This window comes from Sesamum indicum, linkage group LG6 (assembly GCF_000512975.1).
Source record: "Sesamum indicum cultivar Zhongzhi No. 13 linkage group LG6, S_indicum_v1.0, whole genome shotgun sequence".
NCBI classification, from domain to species: Eukaryota; Viridiplantae; Streptophyta; class Magnoliopsida; order Lamiales; family Pedaliaceae; genus Sesamum; species Sesamum indicum.
Genome location: NC_026150.1, coordinates 24135627 through 24147859, shown reverse-complemented (window position 1 = coordinate 24147859; position 12233 = coordinate 24135627). Strand labels below are relative to the sequence as shown.

Genomic DNA, 12233 nt, shown 5'->3' with positions numbered 1-12233 from the left:
TTATTACACAGCCAAACCCCAACATGTTTCTTGTTATCCCTAGGAGGGTTATAAGTAACACGTATGTCCTTTAAAATTAGACATAATTATATAAATAGTGTCTATGTAAATTATAATTTATCCTAATTATAATTTTGGTCTTGCCTAATTCTAATAAGCTATTTACTATGAACTGCGATGCGACTTATCCTTAAATTACCTTAAAAAATATATTCTACCTTAAAAAATGAGGAAAATATTCAAATAAGATGAAAATTCGCATTTTTTCATTTAGAATTTATTCAGTTTTTGTTCGATCCGATCACAAACCAAATATTCCTAATAATCTCATCATGTATATTCGTACCCTTGCTGATACATAGAATCATTTATGAAGACTCCGAACAACTCATTCATTAAAAGTGTGTTATAAATGCAACAAGATCTAACTCTTCGAACTGTAAAATATTTGAAATAAAATGAATATAAGTTTCATAGGATATGTCACCTCGACCAGCTTATTAATCCTCTGTCGAATACTCAATTTCCAACGACAACTTCATATTCAATTTGTCTTTAAAAGCTTGATTCGAACTCAACTCGAAACCCCCCAAAAAACTGCTGATAATTAGCATCCAGATGTCGTTACCTCATGACCCAATAGTAGAATTAGGAGTATAAAGATAATTAGAGGCGTCCTTTTCATTTTCAGCTTTTGCAACATACGAGAAATAGAATAAGAATGAGTGTATTTTTTTTATAAGGAAGATAACCCTAAGTTTAATTAATTAATTAATAATGAAGGGCATTCAATTCCATGTACTACTAATCAATGCATCGGAAGTGATGATGGAGGAGGAATGCCAGATTCCCCCATCACATGTCACTAATTTCATGCCCTCTTACTCTTAATTAATTAACCTCTTTTTCGAATCTTAATTGTATGTATTGTATTTCCTTTTGTTAACGATGTCGGGTTCCATTGATAAAGTTAAGACAGTCTCATGATCATAAGGTTGTGTGCAAATTCTATTAAATTGTGGGTGTTTGTCTGTTTTAATAATAGTTGTTTGTATTATATGAAATATAACATTCAACGTTTATGATCAATTGTCATGGTTAAAAATAAATAACTGTAGTAAATAGTAATTGATTATGGTCATGCAAGGGTTGTCGGTCGTCATTTTTGCGATGATGACTAAAATATTTATCATAACTTTAAGTTATGTTTTATATTGATTTTATTTAACCATGGTTAATAATAGTTATTGATCATGATTTTTAGTTCATAACCATTAAAATCATAACCAATAATAATTCTTTTACCAGTGTTGTCTGTTGTCATAGTAATTGTTGTTAGGATAGATGACCAAAAGCCAATTAGATTGGCATAAATATAATCTATTCAGACAATACTCTGTATTATGCAATATTATTTAGTGAATAAAATGAGTATTCACTTAATTGGTTTCTTTATTTGTTGTGCTCATTCTGTATGTTCATATTTGCTTGAGCATCACAACAAAGCCCACAAACCACTTCAACAACCACGCAGTTGGACCGCGCATTGGATGATTACCATTAAATCAACTGCCAAGAAGTTGGGTTTGAAACGTTCCAAGTCGAGAACCTCGAGATTGGGCATCAAGTTATCTATGGGGACTTGCACTAAGAGTGACATTCATTTAATAAGTGCCGCATTTCATCGGTGACAGACAAGGTGCGCCTATGAGATCTTAGTGGGTTGATTGACTAGGTATCTAATCGACTGAACTGACTCAGGGGGGTGTCATATGGAAGTTTTAAGGGCTTGGTTGGTATGACTTGGATCCCCGACTCTGATAGTACGGGAGTAGTTCTCGGACTTAAGAAATTATGGCAATCATGTGCATACGATTGTTATATCTTGGTTGTATGTGAGAGGTGATTGTGTCACAAACATAATCATCATAAGGCTCGTCAGTGTAGTTGGAGTATGTAGCAAGGACGGTGAGTTCCAAAAAGAAGATTCGTCCCCTATTAGCATATGATGGAGGTATCTCCTATACACTTAGAGACGCAATCACGCTTTATGAACATGTGGTCACAGTAGTCGATCGAATAGAAAAACAGGTTCATGTGTTGATCAACTAAGCGTAAAGCGGTCTCAAGGATTAAAACATAGATGCGTAGTTTAGGATGGAAATCAACGACAAATTCCATGCCCTAGATTACTGTCAAGAGACGGTAGATAGAAGAACTGTACCCGTATGGACTCGAGAGTCTAAATGTTCACACGGTCATTCACCTAGTCTCTAGTGCCATGGATCATTGCTAGACGGCCACCCATGATAACGAGTTTTCTTGATTAAGGGTTAATAAAAAATTATTAATTAAATTGTGTTAGACACTAACCCAAATCTAATTGAAAAATAAACTTAAAAAGTCACACACAAATAGCTTTTAATATGTTTGGGCTATTGAATGTTTTAAAAGAATACTGTATGAAAAATTGTAGTCGAACTTAATATTATTTATGCGTAAAATTAATTATTACAAGGGGCTTACAATAACAATCAAGTGTTGTGGTCATATATTCAAATTTCCTCAGATATGTGAATTTTTATTTTTCTATTATATTTTTTTTTTTGGTATAAATTTAATTGATTTTGAAAATTATAATATTAAAATATTGATCGATTTGCCGAAATATTGACGTAATTAATGATGCAATTGCCACTTTCATGACATCAAACAAGATCAATCCATGACGTCCATAATTTCAGTCTCTCTCTCTCTCTCTCTCAATAACAATTAATTTAGTTTATTAATATTATAAAGAGATAAATTATTTTGCATAATTACAAAACCACCACTAACAATAAATAGTTATGAATAGCTTGTGTAATGACGTTGATAATTTTGGAGGGTGTATCTGTATTTTTTTCGAAAATATGAATAATTTGTGTAAATAACCTTATTTTTAATGGATGTATATGTAATTATCAAAACATATAAGTGATGTATATAAATATTCCATAAGTTAGGGGTATAAATATAATTATCCCTATTATAAATAGAAAAACTACTAAAAAAAACAATACAAAAATGTATTTTTTTGGTACCATTAAAAGAAAAAAAAATATTGTGATCAACTTTTGCCACAAACTATAAGAATTTTTTTTTCGATACATGAAAAAAATAAAAAAAATTCTTATAGTTTGCGGTCAAATAGGTCAAAATATTTTTTTTTCTTTTAATGTACAAAAAAAATATATTTTTGTGTTATTTTTTTGTACCATTAAACATGATTTTTAAAGTCAAAATCACGTGAGCCAATAGGAGTTAATGGCCACGTGCAAAGCACATGGCCTCTGCCGTTAATTTGAGATCAAAAAAGTGTGTCAAATGTTTTATAAACTAAAAACGACACTCATCATAATTATGATACCAAAAATAAAAAATAATCTTTTTTAACGAGATCAAAAAAGGATTTTAATCCATAGTGCAAGCTGTCATTTTAATTTTCAACTATAATAATGTGAAAAATGGTGATAGTGAGTGCTTCATTCACTCCATTGAGCCAGATTTTAATGCGTTTTGTGGATGAATTGGTTGAGATATTCAATCTTGAGTGGGATTATTTTTTCGCTCTCATCATAACATATTTATTAATTTAATAAAAATTTATAAATCTTTCAAAATATATAATATATAACAATAAATTTTAAAAATAATAAGTAATTTATTAAAGGAAAGTGAAAATTTTTATAAAATAGTCAAAACTTGCAATTCATATGTGATCATTTAAAAATCTTTTTTCTTTTTTTAATAAACTGATAGTATACAATTATATTATAAATTTCAATGACCACATCAAATATCAATATCTAATAATAATTTATAATTGTCTAACATGGACTATTATTATCGCGGTTGAAAATTCACAATTCAATTTTAGAAAAATCATGGAGAAATTGATCGCACAACTATTCATCTCATGATTTGTTTTAAAAAAATACAGTATTTTTAATAGTTTGCAAGTTTTTCATTTTATATTTCACGAATAAATTTTTAACGTAACCTGATTACTATCCATAAACAATGAATAATACAGATTTAACCATATTAAAAATATTATCATCTTATTATTATATCTGAAATTTTAAATTTTACAAATATTAAATATAAAAATATGAATATCATCAACAAACCCGACTCATTTGCAACCCAATATATTTCCAACCCGTTGATTCAAACTCATTTTAAACCCAATCCGTTTGGATCCGACCCAACCCGCCCATTTGCCATCCCTATGTAATATATATAAATATTAGCCTACAAAAAGCAATAAATATTTTTCCTACTAATATTTTATTATTAAGATAAATATCACTATTAATTATATTATTCATGAATAAAAAAAATTCTATTGATTAAATATCAACATTATTTGTATAACTTTTTCTGTAAAAAGAAAAAGAAAACAAAAATATAATATTTTAATTATTTAAAAATATTTATTACACAGTAATACTAATATAAGTCTATATTAAAATACTTCTAGATATACAAATTACAGAACATACGGTGGTAGATATTCAAACATTACATTAAAAAACTGTGGCTTGCTATGCCTTCTTAAAAATCAACGCATCCAGGTGCACGTTAAAGGTGTGTAGAGTATAAGAGGGGTCGGTGGATGTCTAATATATTTGTCGTCTTAATTACATAGTAATAATGTTGTACTTGACATGTAATTAATTTAAATTTAATAGAATTTTTTGGAGGATGGTGTTGTGTCGAGAAATCGGGTTAAGATCTTTGAAAATGAATTTAGAAGATTATTGACTTCAATAAATAGGATACGGCTCGATTATCTGAGCTCCAAAGCCTACAAAATCAAACTACAATCAGAACCACAACCAGAAGAAAATAGTTATGACTATTCGATGCTTTTAAGTCAGGTAAAAGAAATATATAGAAGGTCGTAGTAAAAGTTATACTTGCTCCATAAAAGGAGACAATTTATATATAGATATTCTCCAACTGTATGATTTTACTTGAATCATGAACACCAAACTAATCGGATGATTGTGATGAGTTCATACATATTAGAATTTAAATGCATCATGACCGAGTTATAAATCTTCATACAATATAAGCGAAAAATGCAATTTACCCCTATGTGATATAAAAAATGAGCAAAATACCCTATGTGAAAAATAAAATAACAAATTATCTCCTGTATTTTGAAAAAAAGAAGCAAATTACTTCCTATCTAAACTACTGAATTGGGGTAATTTGTTTCATTTTTTGAAACAGAAAGCAATAATTTGCTGAAATAAAAATTTCACAAATAACGCAGAAAGGTGTGTATGGCTGTTGATCAAATAACGCAAATTACTCCGCAGCCAAATTTGGTGGGAGACTTGTTTGGTTTCCTTTCCTCAATTAGTGGCGAATAGGCGCATGTGCCCTCCATAGTCCATACCTTAACCAGCTTTAGCTGATTTATAACTACTATTCTCTTACGTATTTTTATTTTTTCCATATATTGCATGAATTATAACTTTTGAAATTTTAAATATTACAAGCTGTTTTTCAAAAAAATCTTGTCAATTATGATAGAGATGTAGACAAGAGTCCCGTATAAATCTCAAGGATCTGGCGCGACGTCTTTTCAATACAAATTAATGATACTCCCACAAAATCAGAAGGGACAATCTTCACACAATGGTGCATCGATCAAGTCGTAAGTTGCATTATAAATTTATAGTTTTTGATTAGTATTTTCATCACATAAATAATTTATTAAATGTTTTTAATATATTGGTTTTTTTTATAATTAATTGTCACTATCTATGCTATATAGTAAGGGAGAACACCTTTTTCATATCTTTCCTTTTTTTTTTTGTCAGCTTTTTTCTTTCGTTCACTAAATTTTCATATTTTCCCCCTTATTTACAAGTGTATTATAAATTATTTTTTTATAGTTAATATTTTTTATCTTTCTCCTACTCAAATATTCACTTTAAATTTTTTAATAAATAATATTTAATTATTTATATTAAATTTTTATACTCATATATCGAATGTGCAGTATACAACTAATTAATAAAGATAGTGAACTGAGTTATTGTGAGGGGAAGGCATCCATCCACGTGGACTTGGAGTCGTGGTAAATGAATGGGGTCGATATGTTCACAATCACATTGTGGGTGCGAGGGGAAGGGAATGGTCCGGCCCCGGCACGGGCACGTGACACACCGACACACACACACACACACACAGAGTAAAGCCTGAGTCAGTTAGCGGCAGCTTAGTCAAAGGATGAGAGAGAGCATGAGAGAATTTTCCTTTTTTTCTTTTGCCAATACAAAGAGAGGTTAAGTACAAATCATTGCCAATTAGATGTAATTTAATTGATAAAATTGAGGCCCTCTAACTACAAAATTTTGAATTCGAGTCCCATCAATGTGTACATATTATAATTTATTTGATTGGGATGAAAAATTGGTGTACAAAAAGTGTAGAAGTAAAAATAGATGTATACGAATCAATTTTGTATCTGGTTAGTGTGAATAGATTGGGAAGAAGTAAAATTGAATGTATATGTAACTCTTCTGGAGTTTAATATTATTTTCATTTAAAATTGGGAGAAAGAATAAAAAAAAGATATATATATATATATTTATATTTATTTACTCTATTACTCATATATATAATTTTTCTTCAATTATTTTCTCATTCATACTGATAATACTGATACATAATCTTTTAAAAAGATAACTAAATCAATAAAAGTGCTGATATTTGAATTTAATGTCTTTATTTGAGGGCATTGATAGTAATTTTTATTTTATTTAAATTGAATAATTTAGAGACAATGCTCATTTTGATTTGACAAATAGTTTCTATTAATAAAAAATATTCTTATCCTTGTTTCATGAATATTTCTATTAATAAGATTTTTAAAATGTTTTATATACTAAAAATTAATTTTTTATAATATTAACTTGTTTATTTTCAAAAACAAAATAAAAGGAGAAAGGTTTAATCCGTAAAATTATAAAAATTAGATTTTTTTTCTCAATCTGTTTTTATTCGTAACAAATAAGGAGAAGTATTGAGATTTACTCCCTTTTTAAATATACCAAACAACTTGAAGGGAAACTATTATTTTTTCCCTCCCTTTTTCACTTTTTCTTTCCTCTCACTTGAACCAAACGAACCTTTAATCTTAGTTGTTGGTCAATTATATATCTTTAATATTAATAATTAATATAAATTAATTATTAATAATTAAAATTTATGAGGTAATTGTAATATATACTTTAAAAAATAAATGTAAATTCATTAAGTTGTAGTTACAATATTTCCATGTGTAGGTCGTAGTGGTTGAATAGCAAATTCATGAAATGATTTTTTTAGTTATGAAAAATTTATTTATTTTAATTAAAACTGAGTTAGCAATACATAACTATAGGATGAATAACAATTTACCCCCTGTGATATTGAAAATGAGTACATTACCTCTTTATAAAAAAAAATATAGTAATTTACCCCATATACTTTTTAAAATGAAGCAATTTACCTCTTTATACAAGGGGGTAAATTGCTTCATTTTAAAAATCATAGGGGGAGTAAATTGTTGTATTTTAAAAAAATACAGGGAGGTAAATCGCTATTTGTTTTTTCATAATGAGGTAATTTGCTCATTGCGATATCACAAGGGGATTGCTTGCATTTTTTTCTATAACTATATATGCATTATTTTATATATTCATAACGTACTTAGAATATGACTACTCATAACATAATATTGGTTAAATAATTTAATATTAAAATTGAATCTAAAAATTAGTAAATAAAATTCATAAGAGGGGGGCGTTTGTGAAAACTTATACTTTCTCAAAATTATTTACTTTTAATATAGAAGAATAAGTGATTAATATGCAAAAGTCGGGAGTGTTTAGAAATAATTAATAGTTACAAATAAATAAAAAAATGTTTATTGATAATAAAATCAGGATATTATTAATTTATTTATGAAATTACCTATCAAGATAGGTGTGTATTTTAATCATTACTTAAATGTAGTATTTATGAAATATTCAAAAAATAGTTAAGAGTAAAAAATCATAATTTACAAAAATACCTTAAACTCTGATAAGTATATGCTCACCAGCTTACAATTTTTAACTTAATTTAGGGAGAAAATTGCAATTTCGGTCCTAAAATGTAGGGTAGTTTATAATATTAGTTCCATACTTTTTTAAATAGCCAATATTAGTCCCATATTTTAAAAAAATATTGTAGTTAGTCCCACTATTGCAATATTAGTCTCATACTTTAAACAAATATAGCAGAGTTACTCCGATACTTTAAAAAATTATTGCATAGTTAGTTCGAAACGTTGTGATTTTTTTACGGCGGGACTAACTTTGCAACGTTTTCCTAAAGTGTGAGACTAATATTGGCTATTTTAGAAAGTATGAGACTAATATTTCAAACCACCTTATATTTTGCGACTAAAATTGTAATGTTTTTTCTAATTTAAGATAAACATAAGCAAAAGTTGTATTTGCAAACACATTCATTTAGCTTAGTTTAAACTATAATTTTAAAAAACATTTAATTTAAATTTTATAACTTCCCACAAATTTTAGTATATTCACAATGAAAAAAATGCAATTTACACTCACGTGATATGAGAAATGAACAAAAAAATTTCTTATAAAAAATAAAATAGCAAATTACTCCCAATGGTTTGGAAAAAACAGCAAATTACCCCTCTATCTAAACCATTGATAGGGGGTATTCTGCTTTATTTTTTAAAATACATGGAGTCATTTGCATATTATTTTATCATATGGGTGTATTTGCTTATTTCACATAATAAAGGGGTAAATTACATTTAACCCTATTCATAATACGCAGAGTATTTGTGTAAAATATTAAAAATAAATGATATAACTTGATTACATATGTAATAGGTATAATAGAAAATGAATGGAGACGAAATTAGGCAACATGGAGCAATAGAGCTCGCGCCAGACAGGCACATTGTATTCTTAGAGAGCGAAACTTCGTTTTAGAGAGAGAAATAAGAAGAGTTTTTCTCGAGCTCTCACCCATGGCGGTTTCTCTGAGACTCATTGCATTCCTCACTGCGCTGCTGTTTGTCAATGCGATTGCTCGTAAGGAAAGGTAATTTTACTGGCATTCTGATCAGCTTTGAAGCTGAAGGAAGCGTCGTTTCTCGTTGAAAGCGTGTCGTTTTGTATTCTAGTTTTTGGAATTCCTATGCTTATTCAGAAGCTGATTTTCAGATTTTTCAAAGCTTCAGTTTTGAATCATTAGTTTGTAAATATCTTGTGGTTTATGATGTTTTTTTACAGCGGTGAGGAAAGTAGGCAGCTGAAGAGCTTGACAAACTCCACAACGGCGGAAAGGTCAGCTACCGGCGTCCCTGTTTCAGCCTTTCAGTATATCTCTCAACTTCGGTTTTTGATCTTTAGAATTGATCTACACCGTAGAAAATAATGCACATCCATTCACCACCGAAGGATGTAATTCACGAGAAATTGCGTCGAAAAATCTGGAAAATATGGATCTGGAAAATCTAGATCGTTTTTTCTGTTATAGCAGCTTTTAACCTTCCGGTCACCTACTCTCAATTCAACTCGCATGACAACTTATATGCATTGTCTTAATTGTCCCTACGGATTTCCATAAATTCCCGCTCCCTCTTTTAATATAGCACTCTACTTGGAAGGAGCAAAAAGTCTTTTAAAATTGTCCATTTTCAGTTCCTAGTCCAAATTGCCATCTTTCAATTGACAAGCTCTTTTAGTTGGTGGCCGTTCCGAGTTTTGAGCACTAATTTTCAATTCGAACTCACACCCATACGAAGAAGATAAGTATACAAGAATCAGGATTAATCTGTTTTACTAAATTGTCCGTACAGAAATTTACAGTTTTGAGGAATTTCTTTTGAAATAAATCAATTAAACAATCAGTATATTAATTATTAATATCAGAAAATAATTTATAAATAACCAATAACTATTTATTGAAATCGATAAATTGTTATCGTTAAAGTAAAAATATCTGCATTGATAGAATTAATGATATTATGGAAACTTAATTTCATTGACAGATTAGAGGAATTTAAGCATGAAGATGCAGTGGATGATCCAGAAGCCGTCGCTGCCATGGTCGATATGTAAGTCAGTTTCTCTTCACTTGGAATCTTAGGGGAATACAGAATTAACTCCCAGCCGCTTGATTAAAATACACTTCTCTCCCAGAAATCATGTGTTTCCAATTAATGATCATATCGGTATTGGACGTAGCAGACAGAAGTGGAAGGGAACCCTCACATGATCCGTACATAGTCTCCCGCAGGACCCTTTAATGCGTGGCATTCAATTCCCACCTACCCGAAATCCATTAGTATAATTCTACTTGCGTGATCACCTGACCATTTGTAGCCTGCCGTCCTCAGATGCCCCTTTTCGTAATTTCAGATCCCATAACATGTTTTTGTACTCTATTTAATATACAAATACACGCTGTAGATTAAAATATTTTCTTAAATATATAAATAATAAGATTTGATACAAATAACATGTATATATTACATATTTATGCAGTATCATTTTGTAAGAAAAGATCCAACTGTTGTCTTGTGGAATATGCACATGGTACATGAAAGAATATCATGTGTTGTTCTGTATATACTTCACCTTACCATCTTAAAGTATTTGCAGTAATTAATAATTCAATAATTTATAGTACAAGGTATAAATTTACTGATGATGCAGTATTCGTATTGTCTCAATAAGCTGAAAACATGAATTCTTATTTATTATTCAAGTTAAAGGAAGGGCTGTTTGATTATGATAATGTTTGGGCCAAAACTTTATATCTTTCTGGTTCGGGATTGGGCTAATAAATCTTTGGGGTGGCAGCTAAATCACATGCCTGTGTTGGGAGATCCGTGCATCTCGCATTTTGATTTGTTTCTCTGTCTTTTTCCTCTCTTATCAATATTTCATGTACTCTTAGACTGCCTTTATGCGCCACATTCATTGTCTGTCCGATTTTGGATAAGCTTTTCTTTTCATTCACATTAATTGGTTTTTTTATTTCTTTATTTTGCATCTGTAGATCATTGTATATACGTATTGGGTTCATTTCACTGTTTGTCTTCGTGCATGGCTTATCTGGAGTTACCTGTGAAAGTTTGCACCATCATGAGTACAAATGAGACTCACACCATGGCCAGGAGGATAAAAGATCTTAGACCGGAACCAATTAGTCAGTTTCTAGCGTTTGGTTAAATTTATTTAAGAATCTTATAAGTTTATATATTTTATTAGAATACTTTCAGAACATACAAAGTGTTAGATTGTATTCAGCGTTTCTTAGAATGAGTATATAAATTTTTAACGCCTAATTTTAAAATTTTATAAGCTCCTTGGATCAGAACTTTACCAAATACTTATAGGATGTTCTAAAAAATTAATCTAAACACTTTGTTGCAGTGAAAATTTTTCATAAGTCCTTTTTTTAAATATTTAATTGATTTAGATTTCTTGATTAATAATTGGGAATTACCCAAATGCGAGGGTACAAAATAGGTACAGGCCGAGCAGGTCAAGAGAAAACCAGATCTAACCACATTCAGGCAGATCTAGGAGCTGGACAACTGACACTGCCAGTACACCATTTCCTAATTAAATGATCACTGTATATGTCTGTTATTGTGGACTTGCCTCCACCGACGGTCTTTGAAAATTTTAATTGTCTCACTCCCACCTCAAGCATTTAATTTCAACTGTACATTTTACCTACAAGATCATGCCGTTTCCTTCCGTATGGTCCGTATTACTCTATCGTATTAATTACCCCCTCAACGCAGGACTTTCTTCAAGTACCTACCACCCTGGTAGTTCTGAGTCCTCTATTCTCATTGAATGTTGCATTATAAGATGTTTTTAAATGTATAAAATAATATGAATATTATATACACAACATATCTATGTGACGCAAAATATATCACTAATTTGAAATAAAGACTGGACTTCTCTGCTTTTTTTTTTGTGCATTATCTAATATTTGCAGGCTCAATATCAATGAATAAAAATACTAGTCAACTATTTTTATTCTCTAATATTTGGCTATTCTTTTCTATAATTTCATCCGAGATTCATGAAATGATCCACATTCATCTATCTTGTAATAATTGGTATAATTTTCAATTG

The 12233-nt window shown here is 29.7% G+C and overlaps 1 pseudogene; it reads left to right on the top strand.

Annotated features, from left to right (window-relative positions):
• The window catches only part of LOC105165709, a 5818-nt pseudogene continuing 2603 nt past the window's right edge, over window positions 9019-12233 (top strand).